Source organism: Caretta caretta, chromosome 2, assembly GCF_965140235.1.
Source record: "Caretta caretta isolate rCarCar2 chromosome 2, rCarCar1.hap1, whole genome shotgun sequence".
NCBI lineage: Eukaryota > Metazoa > Chordata > Testudines > Cheloniidae > Caretta > Caretta caretta.
This window is the reverse complement of record NC_134207.1, coordinates 158,859,839-158,879,305: the sequence shown is the minus strand read 5'-3', so window position 1 is coordinate 158,879,305 and position 19,467 is coordinate 158,859,839. Positions and strand designations below refer to the sequence as shown.

At 41.1% G+C, this 19,467-nt stretch overlaps 1 protein-coding gene across 35 annotated transcripts in view; it reads left to right on the top strand.

Annotated features, from left to right (window-relative positions):
• The window catches only part of LOC125631898 (poly(rC)-binding protein 3-like), a 724,175-nt gene that overhangs the window by 517,241 nt on the left and 187,467 nt on the right, over window positions 1-19,467 (top strand). For 2 of the 35 annotated variants that reach the window (XM_075125537.1, XM_075125539.1), the window contains exon 1: window positions 521-883. The exons of 29 other annotated variants lie outside the window; for them this stretch is intronic. The gene's annotated coding sequence lies outside the window, so the exon portion shown is untranslated. Of the gene's footprint in view, window positions 1-520; window positions 884-3,936; window positions 4,019-19,467 lie in introns of those variants that run through there. 4 more of the 35 variants (XM_075125548.1, XM_075125546.1, XM_075125542.1 and 1 more) reach the window with 4 other exon arrangements.

Sequence of the window (19,467 nt, the reverse complement as noted above, 5' to 3'; positions counted from 1 at the left end):
TCAGGTCCTGATCCTGGGAGCAAACATACAACAGTGTATGTAGTTTATTAGCACAGTAATAACTTTATGGAAGTGAATCTCATATTAATATGTTCAAGCTATGGAAAACGTGTCATTTTTGACATGACATAACCAACTGCAACTGTGGAAGACGGGGCCACAGATGATCCGACTTGCTACCCTAAGTCAGTTATCTAGTGGACATGTGCTCTGATACCTATACATATTAGTTAGCAGCTTTCACACATGATTTACTGAGTGAGTTATATAGTACCTACACAAGAAAACTAATGGAGGTATAGCAATCTATAACTAGAAATGACAACTTCGATAGCATGTTCATATGTCCTGTGCTTGGGTGGGTTTTGTTTTTAATCTCTGTCTCATTTATTTCTCTGTACTCCTGCTGTACACTGAGAGAGTCTTTACAATTTTATCACATTAGAATGTGACATTCCAGGCCTTGACAGTGCTTTTGTTTGGATATTTATAGCAGCTTCTGGTCATTGTTGAGCAAAGGAGATTGCCCTGCCCTCTGGCCCTTTCTTAAGCAGATTTTGGGCAGAAGCTCCTCTCATGTGGCACTAATTGCAATGATTGGTGGAGGGGTGTGGTGAGCTCACTGTGCCTGACTCTGGCTTATCTGCCAAGGGCTAAACCAGGGGAGAGGAGAGGGAGGGGAAAAAAGAAAAGAAAAAAAAAATAAAAAAGCAAAGCTTTGCCTCATTCCAGTAGGGCTCAGGGCTCCCGGCCATCTGTCCACCCTTGGAATCAGAAGACAAATAGAGGGACCACACTCACTATAACTGTGCAGAAGGAAATTGTTCGGACACTGTGGCTGAGCTTTGCATTTGAAGTGCGGGCTTTGAGAGCAGCTCAGCAGGTCAGTACTTCTACCAGTCAGATTTATTTGTTCAGATGATGTAGAGGGTTTTAGCTGAAAATCTTTAGTATTAGAAATGGTATGTTATTTTCAGGAGTTAGATTGCAATTGAAGGACACGTTTCTTTGAAGCTTGAAGACTGAAACTCAGCTTGCTCTATTTGCTGTCCCATATGCATTATGATTCTGATCAGAGTTTTGTTTATCTAGCTGACTATTACTGGTGACATCCGAATGGCTAGGGCAGCCTAACAATGGGCAAATCTTTAAAAGATTTAAACTAACAAGTTGCTTGAAAAGTGATTTGAATGGAGATGTTTTTATATGTGTGGCTTATCATCTGGACAAGTGTGCTACATTAAAATATGTATTAGGGATTGTCATTGGAAATATCTGTGCTTCGTTTTGGTGAGTAACTCAGCCTGAGTCTGCAGCTTGAGAATTTAAATACTGTAACACCATTTAGAGCCCCCCCTCCGCCCCCGATAATAGTTTGCTGTAAGTTTAATGTGAAACGGGGAAAGGCAAGAGCAAGCTATTCGCTATGAAAACCACGAGCTGTAGTGGTATGATTAGAAAGGCAGAGGCTAAGAAGTTTTTGACATATTGTAAACTGGCATTACAGTAAAAAATCAAGTGAATTGTAATATTTTTTCACATAGGGAGGTTTCATTTGAAGTTACATGAACATATTTAATATTTCATTCCAAAGTCTTGGGGTTTTTTTACCTTACTAATGAATGAACTTAAGTAAACAACTGTATAGTCTAATGCTGTACATTGGACAAGAGAAATAAAGAAAAAGTACAACTTCTTACATCATATTTATTTTACTTAAGGAAAATTCAGTATTATTCAGCAAATTAACAAAAATGTTATAATAATGGTAATAAAATCATCGTAGGTCTCTGGATTTTTTAAAAGTCAAACTATTATTTTTAGGATGGAAAAACTGTACCGTTAAGGCTAACTACATTTAAATTCATGTGACACATCTGTTATATAATTTCATATAAGCATCTTGAAGATCTGAATTATTTTTAATGCTGTATATTTAAACAGTCCTGTTATGTTTAAATATATCCATATGATTTCTGTTATGTTTGTATTTCTGAAGATAGTTTATTTGATCTGTTTCCTGATGATCATTTTTTACAATATATATGAACTGAATATTTAATAGCCACATGATCTAGTGTAAAATTACGCTCAATGAAGTCAAGTCACAGCAGGAAATTATTTCAATGATTGTGCATGCGTGCCTTCAAATTTAAAAAAGAAATACGAATTGTGTTATTACAAAATTATCCCTTTGTCAGACCCAGCTATTTCACTTATTTCCTTCTTTATATGAAGTTTTTAGAAGTGAAACGATAGTGAAAAATGGAGTCAAGTAACTGGTAACCCATTTGTCCACTGCTTTTCTCCGTGTCTGGTGCAAAGTTCCAGCACTGTCACTGGATTATTCAAAATGGATTCTAAAAACCAGCCATACCTAACAAGCGCTTAATAAAGGGTTTATGGATAGTTCTGATGGATACTTGCAGTTTATTTTTAAAAAACCTTTTAGTGATGCAGCTGTTGTATTAAAAAAAAATCTAGTCAGAGAAAAACATGAAAACATGTTGAGGAGTAACGACACATCTTTAGTAAAGGTACATGAAGAATATCGATAGCAGTTATACAAGTTGATATAGCTTGTGCACTATGAAAGAAGATCCCCTGTATATTTATCATCCCAATCCACAAATATGTCATAAAATAAGTATTCAGGTGGATGTATTTCTTGTCTGGACCAATACTGTTCCTTATAATTGCTGGCCTCTTATTCATCACTTTATGAACTTTTTCATAATGTTAAAATCAATAGCTGGTAGTTCCCTCAAGAACTGTATTTTAACACTTGGCATACTGTATGTGGTGATAATGCAATGAGATGTGACTATATTAAATGTTTATTCTTAAGTGAATGAACATATTTTTTCTGTACTTTAAAGAAGCTAAAACCCCAGCAAGTGCACTGCTAGTGATATTAGCAAGAAAAATAGTAGCATAAGAAAGCATCATTATTTTAAAACGGCCTCACAGTAGTCATGTTGGTAATATTCTTAGTGCATAATGTCTGTTCCATACCCTGAATGCTAGATTTGATTTTCTTTCAGGTAGTTTATAATTTTTAATTTTAGTGCATTATTAATTGCCATAGGGATAGATCCTTTTTACTCAGTTCTTATGCCCACAAAGGTTTGTCTGAAGAAGGATTTGAGTTATAAACTGAGTCAGGACTTCAGGATGTGGCCCATGCTATTCAGAATTCCGTTTACGATTAGGCCTTTGTGAGGGGATTTGTGTTTGACATTAATTAGAACTGATTTGGCTGGTATTTTTTTAGTACAAAATTTCACAACACCGGCTTGTTCATTGAATAATATACAGATAAAGTTTTGAACGCTTTGTCAGTGTCCCCTGCAAATTATGAGACATATTCTGTTACCCTGCACTTGGTGTAGTCATTTATATCCTTGAAAATTAGGTACAAAAAGTTACTATACCTGAATGGTAATAATTTGAACCCAAGTTGCCCTCACTTTGTACTTGGTGCAGCGCAAGAGTGAATCGGGCCCTCCATCTTTACTAAGGACCAGACTCTTATGGCAGGGAAAGATGGCAGCAAGCTTCTTCCATGCTGCACGTATCGTGGAAGAGAAGACACCTGTATACAGTGTGGGAGGCTTCCAAAACTACCAGGGAACATGGCTGGGGCCAAGTGGCTGTGGGTGCATGGGCACTTGCTTGGAGAAGAGGGTCTTCAGAAGCTGGGAGAAAGGGGAGGGATATTAGGCCAGGGATATTAGAGTACGCACTGGTGAGAAGTTGCAGGAGGAAGGTTGAGTGCTAGTCAGAGTGAGGGGTAATGACAGCTTTTGGCAATTAAGGGTGGTCAGGATGAAGGGCTGTTGAGTGCTATGGTGGGAGGTTTCTATAGCTGGGAGGGAAGTCAGCTATGGGTTCTTTTTGGACGATTATTGCATAAAGGATCCAGAGCTGGGAAGTGAGCATCAGGATGCTTGTTATCAAGGGCAGAGGGAGGCATTGGCAGCGGAGGCGGAGGCAGATCAGATGTAACAGTTACAAGGTGGGTGCATGGGGTGGGTTCCGCAACAAGGAGGCGTGAGATTCCGAATAACCTTCAGAGGTCTCTGTTACGTATATGGAAGCAGCAAAGCAAATGATTATAAACATCGAAAGATAGCAATTGCACTAATTACAAACCACGGTGAAGTCTAAAAATAAACTGAAATAGCAGTTTTTAATGCTGCAAATTCATTGTGAGTTCCTATGAAAATAAAGTTTTTCTGTAATTATATTTTTCTGTAAATTCTAATAACTCTTTCTGGCAGGAACATGTAGAATGCACAGAAACATAGTTGCACAGAATTTTTAAGACAATGTTGTTTTTTAAATCCAAATCTATCATATTAATAACTGCATTTTGCCAGTTCCATTTGCTAAGCAACAGATGCACTTTGTTGCTTATGAAGCACCAAAGGAAAGAATGAATCCACACAAGAAGCAAGAGCTTATGTAAAGTTCATGAACAGTAGCAGAAAGATTGAATAATGAGTTCTGTAAATCTTGTTCCTTAAATATTTTAATGTAACTGAGATATTTTTCTGTGCTGGCTGCCGTCAGTGATAGAAGTATCAACAGGAGAAATATGGGTCACTTGGGTTTTAGCATTAAGCAGCAAATCCAGGGTCAATAGGATTTAGTTGAGATGTTCAGGTTTATTCAGTACATTTAGTTAATGAATGGTGGGTGTGGGAGAAGAAAAAAGTTTGTGGCAGGATTGGTGGAGGGGACAGAATGGCCTCCTGCCAAGTGGTACATCCTGCTGTAATTCTTCCTGATTGATAGATATTCCATAGGACAAAAAAGGAGCTGAGTGATGGGGATTTTAATTAAAAAATACCAGCACTAAATCCTGCTTTTTTGGATTAAAATTCAGCAGAAATACTTTGTAACAGACATCCATCTACTATGAGGGCTTGTTTTGTTTTGTGTTTTGTTTTATTTATTAATGTTAACCTTTAACTGAGGGCAGTGGCGTTGGTAGAATTTTTATAGCGTGGGGGGTTCTGAAAGCCACTGAGCAAAATTGTAAATCTTGTATAGGATGAAACCACTTCAAGCCAGGGGGTGCTGCCCCACTCCGAGCACCCCTAGTTCCAGAACCCCTGGCTGAAGGGAAAAAAACTATAATGTGTTTAAGCACCTAGACACTGCCTATAATACTATGAAAATACTCAGAGACATCACATATGAAACTCCATCAGTAAGAAATGTTTGATTCAGCCACAAAAAATCATGTTTAGGTCAATTAATTCACACTTTAATATAATGCAAACTTCCTGCCAAACAGAATCATAATCTCTACAATATGAATGGCCTGAACTGTATTAACCTGGACTCTGAAACTCTATGTTCTGTCAAACATTTCCATACATATTCTTAGGCATTTTGATTTGGGTTCAACTCCCCCAAATCCTCCTTATAGAGTGGCCAGTTTTATAAATCAGTGTAATAACTACATTGGGGCCTGTTTTTAAAGATAAAAAGCTTTTATTTAAATTTAAAAGAAAATGTTGCTGAATAATTTTGTTCCTAATGGGCCAATTTAGGTATTTGTTCACTCCGTCCCTATTGGGCAAAACTCCAACTGAAATCAGACTTTTTCCCAAGGCTAGAGAGGACATTTAGATTCTGCTGAACTTTCCTTCTATATCTACCCCCTCAGAGATTTGGACTGGACTTCTCAGCCAGCCCTGGGAGTTTTGTCTGACTAAAGACCAAGTAAAACTACCAAGACTGGGTGCACTGACTTCAATAGACATGTCCCTGAGGAAGTAGTAGGCAAGGACCATAGGATTTGACCATACCACAAGCTATTGGCAGGCTTCAGAGCAGAGACACTGTGTACCTGCTTATCTTGAGAACATCTTCTCTGCTTAGGTAGTCTCGTGGTGGTTACTCCTAGGTCCTGTCATGTATGCAGGCCTTTGAGAATGTTCTCGCAGCACCTCTCAATAAAATTTGCATTTGAGCTAGTTGAAAAATTATGAAATTTTGACAGTTTGTAAGAAAAATGTGGTTTATCAGCACAAAAATGTTTCAAAAATTTGAAACTTTGAGATGGCCTGAGCTTAAAAAATGGCATGAATTTATTTATACTCAAAGGAAGGCATGGATTTTTTTTCAATTGCTCTGCTATGTCATAACTACATTGGCTCCCCAATACTGCACAGCGAACCCCACATACGTGTGAAGTAAGTAGGGTTTCAGAAGTGTGTACAGGACAGTGAGAGTACTCCCTAAAGGTTTTATCAACTTTGAAATGGAAAGAGTCATAGATCAGTTTGTTGGCAGCAAGGAGGACTGGCCATTCATGCTAAATTCAGGATTTCGCTGAGTGATACAGTGTGGTAGAGACTGCAAGGAGCCATCACCGACAGCACAGCCCACATAAGGGCCCAGCAGAATATGCATCCCCTTCAGCCAAGAGAGAACAGGTATGTAATGCAAACTTGGCAAAATGGCACACAGCACTCTACAGAGAGCAGAGACATCACATGAAGGGAATAAGCTTCATTACCCAAAGGCAGGATGCCTTGTGGTGCTCCCCTTGGAGCAGAGTGTCTCCATAGCAATCGTTTAGCCTTTGTGCAATTTGCACAATCAAGCCCTGAAAAAGCTGTTTTTACTAACATATTCAGGGCCCAGTCCTGCCACCCTTACTCCCTTTGGATGCTATCCGCACCATTTGAGGCCAGCGCAAAATCTATCCACAATTGAAACCCTATTATGAGGTTAGAGTCAGGCCTTCAATAAACACGAAACTTTTTGTGGCTGTCATTCAGATTGCAAAAACTTCGTACGTGTCTAGGATCTCATTAGAATGGCCGTGGGCGGGTGTCAACACCTAGCCAGGAAGGTATAATGGAAGTTTTGCCTACACTGGAACACTGAACATGGATATAGAACAGCAACAAAGCGTAATAAAGAACTATAATATTTAAAAAAGACACAACCCTTTTTAAACTCACAGCCCCTCTGATCAATAATTGTCATGCCGGGTTGAGCTCAGCACTGCAAGCCAGCCACCCCAGCTCCAGTAAGATCTGACTATATTTGATTAAGCTGATTAAGGAGGCTAATTGCTTTTATTTTTATTTGTTTGTAGCTTTCCTCAGTGTGAAATTAAAATAAACTAGATTAAGAAATACATACTTTGCTCCTTGTGCCTGAAGTAACAGACCCTTTAACCTCCAACTCTGCTGGCTTGTGGGTTTGGGATTTTGGTTGGTAGAGGTAAGGGCAAATGTGAAATTGAGATCCAGGTTTTGATTCTCCAATTTTAGAGGTGTTTAGCTCTCTGATTTTGGTTCAGAATAAGAGTAGCGATTATTAGTTAAGCACTTAAATTTCTGATGAAAGAGCAGGGTTCCAATGAACTCCAAAAATTGTTGCAGGGTGTGTTGTCCTGACAATATTTACTTTTGATAACTATGGATCCAGTGTAGATAATGGACAAGCTGCCTATGTCAATATAAATATATGGGCAGCACATATTGTATACTTGTGAACTGTTTAAAAAAATTAAAAAAAAATCTGAGAAACTGTTCTCATACAGCAGTCCAATGCCCCCATCAGTGTTTGCAACATCAGATAAGTCGGATGACTCCAAATTTAACCATGTATTTTAAAATCATGAGGTAGATGACTCAGTATTTTATGGCATCTATTTTAATGAAGTGAAAATCCTGTCCCTCACCTGCTTTTCAGAATAGGCATGCCACCTAAAACTGTTAAGACACTGCTCACCAGTGGTATGTCAGAGACAAGCCGTAGGTATACAACGTGCCATTCACTTCACTCGTGTATGCCACATGCCACAAAATACTCCATTACCACTCCCCCACGTTACATTTTGACTGCATAAATTCCACTTCATGTCTTTATTTACACATTGCATTTTTGAAAATGTGCAGAAAATGATACTCTTTTTCCCAAAATTTTGAACTTTAACTACAAATTAATTTTCTACTTATATTCACCTTAGGCTGAATTGTGAGGTTCTTACTCAGTTTATTACGACTCGGTCTTTCCTCAAGCTGAGTCCCATGAAATGCAGTGGAATTTGTCAGAGTAAAGACTAAGTAAGAGACTCTAAGATCTGTCATATTTTGAGGTGGTTCTCATCCTCTGATATTTCAGAGTGATATTCGAAGAAAAATGATTCTATTTCCTTTAAATAGCATGTCCGATATTACCATATAATACACATTATCACATATACATTTATGCCAATGTACCTGTAACCAGTCACTGGCTTAGGGCCCAAAGGCCTTCAAGTAGTGTCAGAAGTCCGCCTGATGCATTGAAATGCTAGATTCTGCATTTTGATCTCTGATTTAGCTGTAAGTGATGTATATAGAATGGTATAGAGCCAGATAAATCAGTGCTGATTACGTATCTGTGGAAGCTCAAGAGCACAAATTAAGCTGTTGGCATGCCACGTGCTAAAAAATGTGGCTCTACAGTCTCCTATTTCCTACTGTGTCTTCACTGCTAGTTAGTGTTTTGTGTACATAACTCCATGTTCTTTGAAGAAAAACACACTTTTCTGAGACTGCCAGTGCCTACAGAGAAGACCTGTGTATATGGGAATCTGTGCCTGTTGGAGGAACTTTTGAGGGCCTGGGGAATCCCATCTAAAAAGATCTAATTGCAGTGTGGATCTGTTGGTAGCACATGGTCCATAGGCTGTTAAAAGCAACTAATTTTGTCTGATTTCAGGTTAAGACCTTGTATTTAATTTAACATTGATGTGAAACATGTGCCTACCCTTATGGAACAGTCCTACAGAATTTAATAGAAAATAATTCTGTAGGTATTTTGAATCATTCTATATTCAAACAATAGAGATAGAGCCCTACCAAATTCACAGCCATGAAAAATGCATCATGGATCATGAAATCTGGTCTCCCACTGTGAAATCTGGACTTTTATGTGCTTTAACCCTATACTATACAGATTTCATGGGGGAGACCAGCGTTTCTGAAGTTGAGGGTCCTGACCCAAAAGGGAGTTGCAGGGCAGGTCACAAGGTTATGGGGGGGGCGGGCACGGTATTACTACCCTTACTTCTGTGTTGCCTTCCGAGCTGGGCAGCCGGTGACTGGAGAGTGGTGGCTGTTGGCCAGGCGCCCAGCTCTGAAAGCGGTTCCCCACCACCACCAGCACATAAGTAAGGGTGGCCATACCATACCATGCCATCCTTACTTCTGCGCTGCTGCCTTTGGAGCTGGGAGGCCGGAGAGTGGTGGCTGCTCACTGAGGGCCCAGCTCTGCAGGAAGCAGCGCAGAAGTAAGGGTGGCAATACCAGACCAGGCCATCCTTACTTCTGCGCTGCTGCTGGCGGTGTCTCTGCCTTCAGAGCTGGGATCTTGGCCAGCAGCTGCTGCTCTCCAGCTACCAAGCTCTGAAGGCAGCACCACCATCAGCAGCAGCGCAGAAGTAAGAGTAGCAGCACCGCGACCCCCCCACAACTCCTTTTTGGGTCAGGACCCCTACAATTACAACTCCGAGAAATTTCAGATTTAAATAGCTGAAATCATGAAATTTACGATTTTTTAAATCCTATGACCGTGAAATTGACCAAAATGGACAGAGAATTTGGTAGGGCCCTAGATATAGAACTATGCATCAGCTGTAGTAAGGTTCAAAAAAACATAAGAAAGGATATTAAATTCTATAGGTTTTTAGAACAATTTCTGTAGAATTTAGATGAATTTCTGTGAAACTTTTATTGTTTCAATCCCTATTAAATTCTATTGGACTTTTCCCTAAGGATAAATCCACACTTACTGTATTGAAGGCACACAAATTCACAACACACTCACTTCATTGAACATGCATTGCACTGAATCTGCTTGGTGGAAAGCTATAGTTTCTAGATCCGATTTACCTATGCATTCTGAGAGAAAAGCAGCAGTTAACTCAGTATTACTGGTACTCCTGGGGAAATTCTGTGCCGCTGTGCATGCACAGAATTCATGTCCCCTGCAGATTTTTTTTTCTCTGTAAAAAATAGATTCTGCCAGAGATGCACTGCAGTTATGCCTTTCGCCCACCAGGGGCTGCTGTGGTGCCAGAGGGAAGCCACTCACCAGCTGTGACAGGCAATAGGGAGAGAGCAGAGGCTGCATTCCTCACAGTGCTCTGCCCGCAGGGCCAGGTGAGGATTCACATATGGGCAGGACGGACAGAGTGGGGCACATGGGGCTGCTGGGAAGATGGTCACAGACTGGGATTCAGAAAGGCTAGTGGAGGGATGGACTGAATGGGAGTGGGGGTGCAGAGCCACATGGGGATGGGGGTTGGGGAACATTTTGTTCAACCCAAATGAAATTTGTTTTGACTTTTCAATTTGCCAAACATTTCAAAAAAATTAGATGACACTGAATTATTTTATTTATTTATTTATTAAATGGCCTGTGAACTGAAAAATGATCTATTGGCACAGCCCTATTTATAGGTAACTTTTCAAAAGCCATCAGTTGACTCCATCCACCTTGAAACACAGAATACTTGATTAACTCCGATCATTGGTCTACTTTTAAAAATATAGATCTATTGTATTTGGTCTTCACAAAAGGAATGGCTGCAGTAGTTTGTAAAGGATAGGGAATTGATCAGGATACACAGGAGACATGTGAATGGATTTAAAGTGGCAGGCTGCAACTCTATTAATTTTAATATGCAGAAGGGAGGGCTGAAACACCCCGCCCCTCCAATCTGCCAGGCATTAATTAGGTCCAATGCAGGGTTAAAAGACCTCATATCATACAACCAAGGAATGAGAGGGACCCTGGTAGTAAACTCCTACTACTGATCCATGAGGGGGAATGAGGGTATAGATGAGTGGCAGCTGTGGAGATTTAAGTCTTTCTCTCACACGCACACACACATGCACGATCACCTGCTCAGGGTTTCCCCAGGAGCTAGCCCTAGAAGTCTGCTACCTGCACTGGACACCAGCCACAAGTTGCAACAATATTTTTGATGTTTATTACCTCTCCTCCCCCACCTTTTCTGGCACTCTCTCTCATCCATATGCCCACTTACCAGTCCTCCAGGATGCTGTGAAGAAAGAAGAACAAAAAAAAATTATAATAAACCCACTGGGCAACTTGCCGATCTTTTTCCAAGGAAAAAAATTCCTTCCTGACCACAGAAGGTGATCTGGTCAGACTCACAGCAAGCCCAGAGACTCAACTCTGATAGCTATACCACCTATAGGGCTGGGCAGCGTTCAGAATCAAGAACGACTGCTGGGAGGTGGTTGGGGATGGGGAGGTATGTTTGTTTGAGCCAATTGGCTCCCTCACATCCCTGAATTGGCCCCAGCCCCACCTCATACATAATCCCTACATGGGAGGGAGACTAGAAGAAAAGGAGGACCCAGGTGCCAGTGGGTTACCTTCCTTCCTACCAGGATCCGATGGAATGGTCAACCCCCTACCTACTAAATCAACACTCCACCCCTCCCCTCCCACAGTCCCTGACCTGCTAAGGCCAGAGGGGACATTCTACTATCATGGCTTAAGTTAATGACCAAAGGGACAGTAAATCATGATTAATATTATCCAGTATTTTCTAATAGAGACTAGCAGAAAAATAGTTTTTATGAACATGTATTAGATTATTAGAGAGACACAAATGTGACTTACTATAAATGATACCAAGGAAAAGCAAAGCTTTGAGTGGAGGAAATAAAGCTATTTTTATATGGTTAAGTACAATGAAATCACTCAAAAGAAAGAAAAAAGCATTAGAAAAAGTGAGTAACCGTGGGTTTGTAGCAGTTATGAAAAGTTCATCAAATGCAGTAGCAGAAAAAGTTACATTTATTTTCCTATGATCAGGGATTTAGATAAGTCATTCTGGACAGTATACTTTATAAGAATTGAATTCAACATCTAGGAAGTGTGAGACTGTGCACAATTAACATGATCTCCAACAATAGCTAATATGTTCTGACAAAAGGAGATGTTCGTAGCAGCAGTGCAAAGAGTAAGGGAGTTAGATAATTTTTCAGAGTCACTGATACCTTAAGTACGTGTGTGTGTTTGGTGACAGGGTGATGCAGGGCAGAGGTCAGGTTGTTTAGGTGGCTTTAACAGCAAATTTCCATATTTCTGATGTTAGCTTTCTTAAGGCACTCAATCTGCTTAGCATATCAAAAAACTAAGATAAGGGGTGTCTTGATCTCAGCCTCAGTATTGCCAACCTCAAGAGATCAAAAATCATGAGTTTGGCTCCAAAATCATGAGATTTTCAAAAAAGAGATCATATTGTGTTTTCAGATGTACCTTTTGAACTGCCTCCCCCCATCCTCAATGTATGAGTCAGACAGTTAGCATTGCCCTTGCTCCCAAGTTAATGGGGTAAGGTGATTTTGACCCTGCTGCAGGAGCTCTGTCCGCCACGTCTGGACATCCCCTGCCCAGCAACTAATTCTGCCCCAACCTGCAAATCAATCCTGCCCCCCCCCCAGTTCCATATCAGTTCAGCCCCCGCATCCCTCATTAGTTCACCCTTTCCCCCTCCCCCACCTCACTTCTGCTCCTTTTGGGATTCTTCTCCTTTTCCCAGCACTGGGGGGAAGGAAGCTGGAACATGGTCCTCTCCCCCACTTCCAGGTTGGGGAAGGAAATCCAAGGGCTCTTCACCTTCCCCCCCCCCCACCCGCCCATTCCCAGGCAGGTGTTCCGGGGGTGGGGGCCAGAGGTGCCTTCCCAGTGCTCACAGGAGGGGAGGGAGTGGAATTTCTTCAGTCTAGCAGACAAAGTTATAACAAGATCCTATGGCTGAAGCTAAACAAATTCAGACTGGAAATAAGGTGCACATTTTTAGCAGTGAAGCATTGGAACATCTTTCTCAGGATTCTGGTGGGTTCTCCTTCACTGAAAATCTTTTAATCCAGATTGGGTGTTTATCTAAAAGAAAACGCTCTAGGAAATATTTCAGGAAAGGTCTGTGGCTTGTGGGCAGACTAGGTGATCACAGTGGTCCTTTCTGGCCTTATTCTATGAATCTATCAACAATGTAAGCCATGCCCACTCAGTGTGGTGCTTTGTCGTCTTCTGTGGTGGCTAGGCCACAACAGTTGATGAGCCTGCTACAGCCTTTGAGTCTGTGAGCCAGGACCTACAGAGGTAGGTTTTTCATTCAGACAGTAAAGGCTCCTGCACCTTAGGTTCCATCTCCACTCTGACACCACTCAGGGACACTAGCATTCCAAGAGGAACCTTCACTTTGGATTTCCATATTCGATGGAGTTTTTGTAGCCTAGGATGTTGAGAAAACTACAATATTGAGTTACGGGTTTCTTCCTTTAAGTTACTGAAAGATATTTATAATTTTATTTCTTATTTAATGATATCCAATTGTATGAGGAAGTTTTATATATAACTGCTCTCTGCCAGTTTATATCTCAGAGGGGGATGGGGTGAATATTTTTTTTTGGTTTACATGTGTGCCAGTTTTGGTTATTCCATTTATCCCTAACTTGTTGGGACTTGAGATTCGTACTATGAGATTTAGATTTTGACCTTTTGTCTTGTCCCAATAAAACCTTTTCAGGTTCCCCCATTCATTGTAGCAGAAAATCCCATTTATTATTGGAAAGAATATCATGCTGCAATGTAACATTTTTATGCCTTCCACACTTAATGTTAAAAAATTAACCTTATTTTAGGGATGTGGGGGGGGCAAGTAAAGTAATTATAGACATGGTAATAAACTGCAGGACAGACTTGCTTTTACTTAGATAATGTACACAAGTTAAAGCTATCCTTTTTACTGTGCCTTTATTACATTGCATTGTGCACAGATGGATAGGCTTTTAGTGGGCTCAGGAGCAACAGAGGCCCACCCATATATATCTAAACCTTTCTAAAGCAACTGGAATTCCCTTAGGAGCAGTACATTAAAGCTATGATGAAAATGGAGTTTTCTTTTACCTTGTGACCTTTCTGTTTTCCCTTCATGAGGAGTATACAGCAAAGATCCTCTCTCTGGTGCATAATATTAGTCAATAAAGTTAAAAGCACCAGATCACATATGTACAGGGAGATAAATAATAAAGTAGCCAGATCTGGGTTTGCCTACAGCTACTAATAAAATGTCACCTACATTTTAGTTCTGTATGCCTCTAACAGCATAGTTAAAAATGCATTAAAATCTGATGCACGCTGTGGGAATATGACTGAGCTTGCCAGACTGAGAAATATATTGTCTAAATAATACCTTCAGAGGATATTAGATGAGCATAAAAGATTACAGATGCAACTAAAGTGCATTTCCTTTCTATTCCCTCTGCCACTAATGTAATTCAGATGTTTTAGACACATGTTTTTTTTATATTTGGATTATTTTGTGGAGGACTTAGTAGATTTTAAAAAATCCTTATTTGTCTGTATTGATTTCAAAGACGCATTAATTCTTAACAGTTTGAAATACTTCACTGGAAACTTCCCTTCACTGTGATTTTAAGCCATGACTGTCATCTTACTGAAGCACATTATTCATGATTATACTACATTAATGTTTTTACACACTTTTATATTTTGGAGCTGGGCAGATGCCTTAAAAATAAAATTTCCACACATATTTGCGTAAATTTTAAAGAAAATGAATTTGCTTTGGCTGGGTTTGCACTTCTTTTATGTCGTCTTTCTGAGAACTTGTTTCTAGTGAATAAGTCTGGTGGGAGTTTCAACAGGAACAGCTCTGTTTTCTATTTATGTCAGGGGAGTTTTCAGATTGATGTTTTGTTTCATTTTCTCTATAGCAATTATCAATTTTTATCAAAACATATTTCTTCATTATTTGCTGGAGTGATTCATTGGCTATGCGATCAGACTATGTGTGGCTATGCTATCAGTGTTGTAATAGCATGAGAAATAAAACAATGGATGCCTCTCACCAAAATGTGTAGGGGTTGTAGTACTGCAAATGGATAACTAACAAGTAATATTACTCCACCGCAGTCAATATTTTCACCTAAAGGTCAGTTGCCAGTAACACCAACTTACTTGCAAAGAACAGGCGAATACTGTCCCATTTACAGTGCCGCCTGGTACTTTCCCTGCCTATTGGCTCCCTGATGGACATTACTCCTTCTCCACCTTTTGTCCAAAATCCCAACAGGAGGATCTAATCCTTTTACTGAGTTTGATCTACACATCAGTAAGGCTACGTTTTAGTCATGGGTATTTTTAGTAAAAGTCGCAGGCAGTAAACAAAAATTCACGGCCTGTGAGTGACCTGTCCATGACTTACTATATACCCCTGACTAAAACTTGTGGCAGGAGCTCGGGGGGGACGGCCAAGGAGGGGGGCGTTGCGGGTGCTTGGGGGGTGGAGCTGGGGCAGGCTCCCTACCCTGCTCCTGAGCTCCCCATGCTGCCTCCACTCCACCCCAAGCCCCTGTTCTGCAGCTCCCATTGGCTGGGAACTGTGGCCAATGGAAGCTGTGGGGGCGGTGCCTGCCGGCAGAGGCTGCCCGGAGCTGAGGGAGGAGAGTTCCTCTTGCCCTTCTGGGGAGCCCCCCCAGGTAAACACGGCCCCACACCCCCAGCCCTGAGCCCCCCCACACCCAAACTCCTGCTTCTGGAGGGTGGAAGGGGGGACTGAGACTGCCCCAGCAGCAACCCTTGCATCTGGCCCAGAGGCTGCCTGAGCTGCTCAGGCAGCCCCCAGGCCAGGCACAGCAGCTGCTGCAGAAGTCATGGAGGTCACAGAAAGTCACAGAATCCGTGACCTCCGTGACAAACATGGAGCCTTGCACATAAGTGCAGCAACATGATAGACAAACCAGTACTGTTTGTGGGAGCAGCAGTAAAGGCTCTTCTGATCTCAAACAAGTGTAAGTCAGAAGTAACTCCAATGTAAAGCTGGTGTGAGTGGGTACAAAATCAGGCCCGTTGCCTTTTGATGTATTTCTATGTGGATTTTCCAAAGAGAGGAGATAGGGGAGATAGTGGGAAAGGAGAATTAGAGGGGATTAGGGGGAGTCTCAATGATACAGAAAATGGTTTGGGATAAATAGTTAGGGACAGCTCCCAGCCCCAATCCCTCGGCCCCAACCTCCTGCACTCCAAACTCCTCATCCCCAGCCCGCACCCTCAGCCAGAGCCCATACCCCAACTCCCTGCCCCAGCCTGGAGCCGCCTGCCACACACTGAACCCCTCATTTCTGGCCCCACCCCTGAGCCCACAGCCCAGTTAGAGCCCTCACTCTCTCACACATCCCACATCCCTGCCCTACCCCAGTGAAAGTGAGTGGGGGAGAGCGAGCCACCGAGGGAGGGGGAATGTAGTGAGCGGGGTGAGCGGCCTCAGGGAAGGGGCAGGGCTAGGGTGTTAGGTTTTGTGCGATTAGAAAGTTGGCAACCCTAAGCACCCTCAATGTGCCGGGCACTGGACAAATTAGTAAATAAGACATATCCCTACCTTGAAGAGTTGACTCTCTAGGTGGAATTTAATGTCACAGTGAAACACATAAATGCTACTGAAAGTGATACATATATTTCATTTTGGAATCTTCCGTTGCCCAGTACTCTAAGACCCTGATTCTGCAAGATTTACAGTCCCACCTGCTCAACTTTATGCACTACCAGTGGGCCCATGACTCACAGGGTTTGATCTAACTCTAACTGCAGTAAATGTTCAACTCTCCTTAACGGCAGTAGTGCTGAATCAGGCCCATAGTGCAGAAAGTTCAGTCCACCTTTAATTCTGTGGAGGACTAGGACCTAAATGTGCAAGTTTACATTAAAAATAAATAACTGATTCTTGCAAAAGCTCTAAAAAGTTGATTTCAAAATGGCTACCAAAGGTCTGGCTCTTTTTATTTTAAATACTTATATTTCAAACAGTACATAGTAGAAGTCCAATAACTCTAGTGGTCTTTCTGAATTTACTAGTGATTCTCAGATAGTAAATACTCTGCTGAAATATTTGATGCTTCTTGTTTTAGTTATTTGCTTACCGCATTTGACACAATTCCACAGCCATTTTATGTAAGACCATGTCAACTTAAAACTCACACTCTGTCCATACATATTTACCTACTCTTGTTACAACTAACATGCAGGATTACCATAGCTGAAAGACAGAAAGAAATTTTTTTTTCCTTTGTGTTTATTTTGTCACTCTGTGTATCAGTTTCTCTGTTTTCCCCTTTATCATCATTAAGAGAGACTCTCACAAACAATAGACTTTCTCACAGCAACAGGAAAGAGAACAAAATTTTTAAAAAATTTAGGAAAATGTTGTAAAACACAGGGATTCTGAGCAGGTGAAGTATTTGAAATGATTTTTTCTTGAAATGGATTAGATTTCAAATTGTTAGCAACCCATAACATGGCAGTTGTGAATTCTGAATTGGAGCAGAATCAGCCCTCCTTGTTTTATCTTGTTTGAGAAGCAAATAAACAATAAAAATATAAAAATGAGCAGGGAGCGAGCAGATGTGCCCCCTCCATCTTGCTAATGCCTCTTCTGAATTGTTTCCTTTGGCCTGTGTCTCTCCAAAGAAACCTTGTTTTCAGCTGCGTCTTTCAATCCATAGAAAAGAAAAGACTAATGAAAATATCTGCAGTGCTCTATAGCACAGAGTGAGGATTAAAGTCCTAATCTAAACATATTTTTAATCAAGTAAAATAGAACTCATTTACAGGGGACTCAGTTATAGCGAAACACTGCTTGTGGGGCAAAATCCTGCTCCATCCTCCGTGGCCACAAAGAGTGTTACTGTGGCAGAAGCAGTAAGGTTATACTATAGGGGGTAGGATTTGCAGAGTGTATACAGGAGTCGGCACCCCCGCACCCTTGCAGACCATGGAGCAGAGCTCTCTAAATGCTCCAGTTGCTCCAGTGCACTAAGAGGGGAGCGGGAGGGCAATTATTTTATCTTACAGATCAGTAGACTAAACATGTGTCCGTTTATTGTTATTCCACTGTATGTAATTTATTTGTTTACAGTATAATGTATGTCAGATGTACAATGAAATAAAAGATGGAGATTTCCTGGGATAAAACCTGCTTCTTTCTCTATTTTGAGAATGTTTAATATGCAAAGTGTAAGATCAGGTCTGACTGCAAATACTTTCTACAGTCAATGAGCCAAATTCTTCCCTGGTGCCAACAGAGTTAGAGTAGTGATGAATTTGATCCGGCATGTTTTATGTTGCAGTCATATTATCTCAGATGGCTAGAGAGGTAGAAACTCTAAAACTTCACAAACCTCGTTTGCAAAAGGAAACATGGCTGATAATCTATCTAATCTTCAGTACGTTGAGAAAAGCAGCCTTGTTCATGAACCCTCAGCAAGCAGAAAATTGTGTGCACTCATATGCTTTTTTAATTGAGAACTATCTATTAGGATATATTTTAGATGGTTAGATAGTAGCTGCAGAAACAAACAAAACTGCCTTTGTAGTTCATTTCATGAGACCAGCTTTTGTGTCCGCAGTCTTGAATAGAGTAACAGTTGCCTGTGACAATCTTTCTTTCTTTTATAAGTCTTATCCATAAAAGGGACCGATTTAGCTATATTCATTAAAATAAATCTCTTCTTTAAAATTGTGATTTTTAATCTGGGAATATGTAATAATTATGCAAGGCCCATGTATTTGTTTAAAACTCCCTCTTCTCAGCAGTTTGTACACACAAACATCCCCATAAAAGTCTTTTTAAAAAGGATGACGAGCCCCAAATACCATATTTTGGCAATTTAAAGTATTGCAACTCTGTGTACTTAGTTGATGATAGTTTTAGACTTGTCACTACTGATATATTTTAGTGCACTCTATCTGGTTACTATTTCACATAACAAACCAATTAAATTGGCTACTTTGATGTATTCTTTTACCCCTAGTCCCTGGCTTCTTGGAGCCAGATTCTGAGGATTGTGTTAAATTTTAACCTAGCCCTTACTCAGATATTAAAGCCAATGATTTTATGAAAAGCTGAGGTTCAGACAGCCCTGTCCTATGGTAAACCTTGTGGGAGGGGGCTCATGAGGAGGAAATCTCCATAAGAATTCCCTTGTGGAGTTTCTCCTTCGTTAGTCTGTTGGAGCAATGGGGTTTGCTCCTACTCTTGGCCCACCCACAAGCAGGGAGGATCTCCCAGGATCTGGAGGTATTTGGGAGCAACAAAGGGCAGGGGAAGCAAAGGGCCCCACCCTCCCACACACCCCCCTCTAGCCATAGTCCTGGCTGGTCCTCTTCTCTCTGGAGGGTGAGGGTAGAGGAAAACAACCAACATGGCCTGGAGAAGAGGCGCGGTGGCTCATCCTGGGGCTCTGGCCCCTGGGACCACCTGAACCTGGCTTCCCAGTTCCCAGAAACCCAGACTGCTATCTCCTCACTCAGCTTCCTCCACCTCTTCCACTTTCAGGTCTGCTCCAGAAAGAGAGGAGGGGGCTTAGCGAGAACATAAATGTGCCA